The sequence below is a fragment of the Lotus japonicus genome, chromosome 4, assembly GCF_012489685.1.
Source record: "Lotus japonicus ecotype B-129 chromosome 4, LjGifu_v1.2".
Taxonomy (NCBI): domain Eukaryota; kingdom Viridiplantae; phylum Streptophyta; class Magnoliopsida; order Fabales; family Fabaceae; genus Lotus; species Lotus japonicus.
Window position 1 is genome coordinate 31,223,696 of NC_080044.1, and position 9,725 is coordinate 31,233,420.

The following is a 9,725-nucleotide window of genomic DNA, read 5'->3' on the forward strand; positions in this document are numbered from 1 at the left end:
TCCCACTTGAAGATTGACTTCAATCAGTCGTCACACGTCAATCTTGCAGCAGCCATGTTTGACAATCTCGCACTTAAAGTCATTGTTTGTGTATTTGCCAATGTTTTCCATCTTCTCAGTTCCATGTCACTCAATTTCAAGTGAGTCAACACCACATCACATTGTGCTCCCACTCAACATGCATCTTCCACTTCTATTGTCTTCATCAACAATCATTGTCTATACCGACAATCATAACTACATTGTCTACCCTGACAATCACAGTTCAAAAGAACTATCATACTCCATCATAAGGAGTATACCTCACTTGAAACTAAACCATTCTAAGAATTTCTTCATGTCGAAACCATGCTGAAAAATTATGGTGCAACTTCCATGTTGACTTTCTCCGGAAGTTCATCAGCAACCAACATAGTCACACCACACACCTTGCATTAATGTCAACCAATGTATGTGTGCAATTCTGAATCCGCTAACAATAACTTATCCTTTTCAATGGCAGTGTATAACACCCCGATTTCGGTGGCGTCACTTTAGTAACCAAAAGAAAATACTTTAAGCGGTAACGTGAATTATTTTTTTTCGACAATATAACTAAAGACAGAAAGCAATAAAACTCCCCAACAAAAGATAAAAGGAACTACTATACAACTATATATACATGCCTCGCTAAACACTACCACGTCACGAGTAACCTCCAGTGACGGGTGACAGGAAAAGAGTAACGCCCGTAGGCAAAAGTACAAACCAAAAGAAAAGTCAAGTGTCCGCAACACTATCCCTCAAAATGAGAATGAGTTAGCCCAGATGGCCTAGAGCAAGACCTCTTAGCCCAACCAACTCTCTGTGATCCCCGTAGAGGAACCACACAAAAAGCTATAGGCGGGAAACTACCCTGTCCCCAAAGAAACAATGACGGTCAGAGCTAAGACTCTACTCCTACACTAATCCCATCTCGAGTAAGTCGCTCGGTGGCCAGCGGGGTCGACCACCCCTGAACCGTAGTCCTCCTGATCAAGCTTCTTCAACCTAGTTTCCCCTGAAGGGTGAACCATCGTGAACCGGTCCGCCATGGACATCTGACAAAGGCGTAGTCCGCCCAAACACACATAGAAGACGCGAGGGTCAACTCCAAAGAATTATATAAATATTAAAGCCAGATATATATATATGGGATAATAATTATTAGCCTCTCAGGCTTAGAGTTTAGGGATAACATCCTAGGGTTGCATATATCACAATGAATATAAAGATAATAATAAGAATTAGCATGCCTCAAGTAGGATAAACAGGTACCAATCACACTCAGCAACTAAGTCAGCATGTATGTTGCATGAAATGCAATGCTGGGTAACAAAATGCATTCCGGAAGAAGGATGGACACCATCGAGTCAGCCCTAACACCGGCCAAAGTGGGACCATTCCGCTCGGGCGCCTCTTACACCACACAAAAGTAGTCAGATCAGCAGTGAACCCGTAGGTCTGCCATTCCGTCTGCTACTAAGGACCACCGTAGTGTCCTAAATATGGAAATCCGGGTCTTATGACCATTTTGGAATCCACCGAGGTCCGGTAATCCGCCGTGTATTAACCTCAAAATGAGTGCATGAATGCAAGTGATTAGCCAAACAACGTCTCCGACCTCACTCGACACGTCGTCACGTGTTCTAGCTAACTTATTGTCTCTAAAAAGCCTACCCTAAGGCAAACGTCGATTCTGCGACAAAATGAATTAATCAAAAGAAGAAGAATGTACTTGGGAACTCATGGTTCCCGGCTAAACTTTAGATAGCCAATCAATAAACTGCTCATCGAGCGAAAAGGTACCGAAGTACTTGGAAACTTATAGTCTCCGGCTAAACTTTAGATAGCCAAACAATAACCTGCTCAACGAGCGAAAAGGTACCGAAGTACTTGGAAACTTATAGTCTCCGGCTAAACTTTAGATAGCCAAACAATAAACTGCTCATCGAGCGAAAGAGTATAAGCGTACTCGGAAACTTGTAAGTTTCCTCAAGACTTGGACTCGACGACACTTCTCATATCTTCAAGACTAATATTCAGGCTCTAAGCTCTTATCTAAATGTTGTTATCATTTGTTCAAGGGGTTTAGAGATTGATTAATGTCTTATGAATTTTCTTTGAGAAAATAGATTTCGTTTAGTCTTATGATACTTCCTATGAGTTTCAGGGATCCCATAATCCCAATTAATTTCTGAGAAGGTCTCGATCCATTAAAATATAACAAGGTCCGAACTTCGTTCGTCCTTTCAAAACTCTCTCAAAATCTCATAAAAATTCGGCATGACTTGCCCGTAATCCTCACTTTCCAGAAACATAGGCACGAGTGGAATAACATCAATGAAACAGCTCAACCAATAGGCATAAACAGCATATTCCAACACATCCTAAGTTAACCATGTAGCACATAGCATGTGAATCATTTAGCACACAATATCATGGCATCAAGTACTCAACAAGTTCGGCCGAAGCCTCAGAAATCATTTCAGACATTTAGCAATTAGGTGCATAACACATAAATCAAGTCGAATTTCATCGACACCTAAAGCATTATCTAGTAATTCAGAGAGTAGCCCTCACCTGTAACTCCTCCAGCGTTTTCCTCACAACCTCCTTCACGTTCCTCGCCTTGATCTCCAGGAAACTCCTCAAAAGAACCTTAAGCCAAAATCACAGAAATCAACACATTGAGTCAGGAACTCAGCAAGCAATAAGTCCTAGGGTTACACGGTACATTACAAACTCTGTGGTACGACAATCTAACGCGTTAAGACAAGTTTTCGAAAAAGTCGGATTTCCTCCCCCCTTGGTATAGCTCTCGGCCACTTTCCTTAATTGGGAGGGTCGATTTTTCTTCGATCAAACTTGGTTCCTAGGTTAACATAAGCCGTAACTAAGACGGTTCTAAGCTCGGAAAAATTTTCGGATCGAAAACTGATATAGGGGCAGTTTGGTCATTATTTTTAGCTCAGAATTTCAAAATTGGATTTTTGAAAAACAAATTGGATGGGGACGTCCACAACGACGTTTATGACGACAAATCCTACTAGCACTAAGCCAAGTCGATAGATTAGAGCGTAAAGGTTGCGACTTTGCCGAAAAATGGGTATTTAGGGTAGAAATTGATCCCGGCGGCATTTCGTCGACATTTGACAAAATCTAATCCGCAGAACACGCTCAGGAGCATGCAGGGAAGAAGTTTAGACGCTGAAATCAGCTGATTTGAACAGTTTTTCAAAAACCTCAAAATTTTGAACTCAGAAAGTCGCAGGAGAAATGGACAGAAACGACGATTCGAAGGAGAGTATAGATTACCTACCTCGAGGTCTTCGATTAGTGACGATCGGTGAAGCAAACGGGCAAGAAACGACGAAGATCTGGATCTCTCTCTCTCTCTAGGAACTCGCGGTTTTGGGGGTGGGGAAAATGGGTTTTTTTGCAAAAAATCTAATTTTTCAAGCTATTTATAGGTTTTGGAAAAAACGGAAAAATGATTTTTTTGCGATTCCGATTTTTCCTGCGCGTTCCTCTGCGCATTCTAAGATAGGTTCTGGCGACAGAATTCCAGAACTCAAAACAGGATTCTTGGAATTAAACCAAAAGATCCAAAATCGGCATAAGTCGGTGTAAGTCGGTTTATCCCGAAAAACTACTTTTTGCAGTGATCGTCGGATGAGAAAACTTCCTTCTGAAGAAAGATTAGGAATGATGAGAGAAGTAGGAGAACGCGGGTGGAATCTTCATTTGAGTTTCCGGATAGAAAAAGTCTTCATCGTCTGTCGATCTTAGGTTTTTCGAACTATCAGGGATTCCGTTTCGGCAAACTTCCGAGAATTGGAATTTGACGTTCGTACTTTCCAGGATTTCGCATCGAAATGGTTGTTTAAGGACGGAAAAGAGAAGTTCTAACATTTCTCTGAGGATTTTTTTTGGAATTAGTTTCCATCGAGTCCTAAAGCGTAAATTAACTATTCACTAATACCTTCGACCTAGGATTAAGCGTATGTTAGTCGTGCTATAACTCTTTCGGTTTTTCGATACATTCTTGGACTTTTCCTGAACCTCTTTCCTTCCCAAATTTATCTTAATCAAACAACTCTTTTATTTTATTCACTTATCCAAAGCGTTAAAACTTGGGCCTTACATTACTACCCTCCAAAAAGAAAGTTTCGACCTCGAAACTTAAGGGTCAGTAAAAAGTTCTGGATACTGTTCCTTGATCTTTTCCTTCAGCTCCCACGTTGCATCGCCGGTGTCCTTGTTCCAAATAACCTTCACTAACTCGATCTCTTTTCCCCTCAACTGCTTTATCCTTGTGTCACCAATGCTGATTGGCGGTGTCTCGAAAGACAAGTTATCCTTCAACTCAATGTCATCCAACTCGATGACGTGCGTCGGATCAGCAATATACTTCCGCAGTTGTGTCGCATGGAATACATCGTGAATGTTTGATAGAAAAGGCGGTAGTGCGATCTGATAAACTACCGGTCCTACACGACGAGTAATCTGATAAGGTCCAATGAACTTTGGCGTAAGCTTTCTTGATTTGATTGCTCGACCAACTCCTGTAGTCTGAGTAACTCGCAGAAACACATGATCTCCCTCTTCAAATTCCAGGGTTCTGCGCCTTTGATCTGCATAGCTCTTCTGTCTACCCTGAGAAGCCTTCATCTTCTCTCTGATCTGTTTAATCTTCTCAGTCATCTGTTGCAGAAGTTCCGGTCCTACTAACAAATTCTCTCCATCTTGATACCAACATAAAGGTGTTCTACACTTGCGGCCATACAAAGCCTCATACGGTGCCATACCTATGGTCGTATGAAAACTGTTGTTATATGTGAACTCAATCAGTGGCAATAGGGTATCCCAACTGCCCTTGTTGTCTAACACGCAAGCTCGTAGCAAATCCTCCAATGATTGGATAGTTCTCTCAGTTTGCCCATCAGTCTGTGGATGATAAGCAGAACTTAATCTCAGCCTCGTTCCCAAAGCATTATGAAGAGCTCCCCACAAATGTGAAGTAAACTTCGGGTCTCTATCGGAAACGATACTTGTTGGCACTCCATGAAGTCGCACAATCTCAGCTATATAAATCTCTGATAGCTTATCCACGTTGTACGTAGTTCTCACAGTTATGAAATGAGCCGACTTAGTCAATCGATCCACGACTACCCAAATCGAATCATATCCCTTTTGAGTTCTTGGCAACGCTACGACAAAATCGATCGATATGCTATCCCATTTCCATTGAGGTACATCCAAGCTCTGTAGCATACCTGAAGATTTCTGATGTTCCACCTTCGCCTTCTGACAGATTAAACATGCAGCTACATATCCTGCCACTTGTCTCTTCATCCCTGGCCACCAAAATTCACCTTCAAGTCCTGATACATCTTTTTCCTTCCAGGGTGAATGCTCAACTTGCTTTTGTGACCTTCGTCCATAATCAACCTCCTTAAGTCAGGGTTGTTAGGTACGCACACTCTATCCTTGCATCGCAGGATATTGTCACTCCCTACCTTGAATTCCGGGTCCTTACCCTGAATTACTAAATTCTTATTTTCCGAGTAAAAATTCATCTTGTAACTGTTGGTCTCGGATTTCTTCCATCAATCCATTGGTGATCTTGATCGTCCCAAACTTCAGTTCTCCCTCAGATGCTCTCACATCTAAGCTCAAATCTCAAAATTGTTCCAGCAGTTGCAGCTCCTTAACCATCATTGATGAGATATGCATCTTCCTGCTCAATGCATCAGTAACGACATTAGCCTTTCCAGGATGGTATTGTAAGGTAAAATCGTAATCCTTGAGAAATTCCATCCAGCGTCGTTGTCTCATGTTCAACTCCTTCTGGTCAAACAAGTACTTTAAGCTCTATGTCGTCCTGCTCGACCACTCGTGTCGGTTCTATGTTGGAAATAACATTGGTTGACGCTACGTGCAATTGCACAACCTTAACCACTTGATCCTTTACTTTTGTTCGTCCAAAAATTCTGCTTAAAATCAGTACACCTCTGGCATTCCAAAGTGAATGTTCAACCTGTCCTCGTGATCTCCACTCATGATTCAAAACTTAACTCGATCGCTCTATAACTCATAGACGAACTATTCCCTTGGAATCTACTAGTCCATTAACGTCGATTCCAACTTCGTAACTATCCTCATTCGCACCATGAGATCAATCTTCTACTTAGTCATCACTCAAGTAAAACTCGACGTGAGTCTTAATACCTTGTGCATCGCTAGACCCAATCCCTTTTAACATCCATTCATCAGCGACTTATAAGCTAATCACCATCTTAATATCTTACAATCCATTATTGTCATCTCCCCTTTTTCGAGACTTCCCTTACTTGAACCATAAAACCAACCTTCACTTATTCACAACCCACTTTACAATTACCTAAAATCCTTAACACTTCCCCCAAATCCGAACTTATTCCCTAGAAGATCAAACCATAGCTGTACCTCAGGAAACTTAACTAGTCATTTTATCATCCGATCCCTCAACATTCGGAGGTTTAACTACAATCATTAATGCCAACACCACTAAATCTCTGATTCGAACATGATTTTCACCTCCCAAGGTCAATCTTAACCCTTAAATCCTCACTTAACTTAGTGAAATTCACTTGCTAACCCCAGCATGCAATATCGGAATCCATAACAAAGTTCCATTCACTCTTAGACTCTAAGAAATTTGTCCACCTATAACAACCTCAAGTATTTATCTTAATACTAACTCTTTATTTCCGTAACTAGATCGTCCTCCCATCAATCCGATACTTAGTCTCTCGATCAAAACCCAACAAACCTTGAGTCCTACGCACTTAAGACAAGAATTCATAGACTTAAAACCTAAACTTTCACCACGTTTGGACCTCAAATGTCCTTTAATTCTTCAATACTTCTTAAATGAATATCCATTTCTTAAACTATAACTCCTCCCCAAAGGAGATCAACTACTTAACAAGAACTTTACTTCCCAACTCAACTAATCCTCGATCCAATCAAATTAATCTTACCAATCCATCTATCAAAGTCCATTGCCAGTTCTGATTCCGAATATCACCCCCTCAATATTAAGTTGATCAGGCCTAATACATCGAAGGTGAAGATTTAGAAAAACCCACTGGAACAGTCGATGAGTTCCTAACATCCAGTAGTCACAGAGATCTTGATATTAAATCCTCAATGATGCCGCTACGGAACTACACACTCTCGACACCATACATATACTATCCATACGGAATCTCTCTGAGATTCATCCTTCAGCTTCTAGCTTCTTGTTAAACGCATCGGTGCAAAACTACTTTCTAGGCTTAACGTGTTATTCTAAACCTCGTGTAACTTCTATAGTTTAAACACGAGCAACGGTCAAATAAAGTATTATTAGGCGTAATAACTATAAAGTCAAAGCTCGACAGTAAGGGCAAGTTAGGTGTGTTGCACGTTCTACGAGAGTAATGAAGCGTATTATACTAGAATGAGAAAGAATAGTTAGAAGGTTACCATCGTTTGTGCGCTCTCCTCTGACTAGTCGACCAGCTCCCTCGCCGCACGAGATATAGACTCCTCCCCGTGCAGCAGGATGTCTTCCTCTTACCGTAGGCACAGATGGCTCAACCCTGGTTACATTGCAATCCTTGGCTTGATGCCCCGGGCGATTGCAGTTGAAACATAGAGGTCTCCCGTCTGGACACTTGTTAGAGTGGTGCCCCACCTTCTTGCACCTGTAACACGTTACTTGCTTCCTCGCCCCTTTAGATATGGCAGGAAGTTTACCCTTCATCTTGTTGTCAGACGGTCCCGCTTGGAACGTCCTACAGTTCACGGCCAAATGTCCACGTTGTTTGCACTTGAAGCATTGTGGTCCAGTCACTGAGCACTGAAAGGCGTAGTGTCCAAGCTTCCCACAACGGAAACATGACACAGCCTCCTGGCCAATAGCTGTGGTCGTCGACTTGCGTGATCCTGGAATAGGGTCCCTTCCCTCAGGATGCTGGTATGGCTTCCACCGTCGGTGCTCCTGAGAACCTGATCTCACTGGTCCTCCAGTTCCAGCTCGGTCCAATCCACTATGCTGGTACTTGGACGCCTGGATTAGCGGTTGAGGTTGCTCACGTGCCGCCTCCTCAGCGCGTCTGTAAGCGTCCTCAGCAGCCTGATTCATCATTGCCTCAATCATGGTAGCTATTGCCTTTGCCATCCTGTCAGGGCTTACCATCCTATGCTTAGTCAAACAAACAGTTAGTACTCATCATCGGATAGCATCTAACATACTATACAATATGATTAAGCAATAACTTCAATCAATTCTAAGCGACAAATCGCTTGCAGACAATCAATTTTTACTCTTTACAGAGTCACACAACCTAGCACAGAAGACCTATTCCCCAAAGACTCCCGAAAGACTCGACTAAGCTCTGATACCACAAATGTAACACCCCGATTTCGGTGGCGTCACTTTAGTAACCAAAAGAAAATACTTTAAGCGGTAACGTGAATTATTTTTTTTCGACAATATAACTAAAGACAGAAAGCAATAAAACTCCCCAACAAAAGATAAAAGGAACTACTATACAACTATATATACATGCCTCGCTAAACACTACCACGTCACGAGTAACCTCCAGTGACGGGTGACAGGAAAAGAGTAACGCCCGTAGGCAAAAGTACAAACCAAAAGAAAAGTCAAGTGTCCGCAACACTATCCCTCAAAATGAGAATGAGTTAGCCCAGATGGCCTAGAGCAAGACCTCTTAGCCCAACCAACTCTCTGTGATCCCCGTAGAGGAACCACACAAAAAGCTATAGGCGGGAAACTACCCTGTCCCCAAAGAAACAATGACGGTCAGAGCTAAGACTCTACTCCTACACTAATCCCATCTCGAGTAAGTCGCTCGGTGGCCAGCGGGGTCGACCACCCCTGAACCGTAGTCCTCCTGATCAAGCTTCTTCAACCTAGTTTCCCCTGAAGGGTGAACCATCGTGAACCGGTCCGCCATGGACATCTGACAAAGGCGTAGTCCGCCCAAACACACATAGAAGACGCGAGGGTCAACTCCAAAGAATTATATAAATATTAAAGCCAGATATATATATATGGGATAATAATTATTAGCCTCTCAGGCTTAGAGTTTAGGGATAACATCCTAGGGTTGCATATATCACAATGAATATAAAGATAATAATAAGAATTAGCATGCCTCAAGTAGGATAAACAGGTACCAATCACACTCAGCAACTAAGTCAGCATGTATGTTGCATGAAATGCAATGCTGGGTAACAAAATGCATTCCGGAAGAAGGATGGACACCATCGAGTCAGCCCTAACACCGGCCAAAGTGGGACCATTCCGCTCGGGCGCCTCTTACACCACACAAAAGTAGTCAGATCAGCAGTGAACCCGTAGGTCTGCCATTCCGTCTGCTACTAAGGACCACCGTAGTGTCCTAAATATGGAAATCCGGGTCTTATGACCATTTTGGAATCCACCGAGGTCCGGTAATCCGCCGTGTATTAACCTCAAAATGAGTGCATGAATGCAAGTGATTAGCCAAACAACGTCTCCGACCTCACTCGACACGTCGTCACGTGTTCTAGCTAACTTATTGTCTCTAAAAAGCCTACCCTAAGGCAAACGTCGATTCTGCGACAAAATGAATTAATCAAAAGAAGAAGAATGTACTTGGGAACTCATG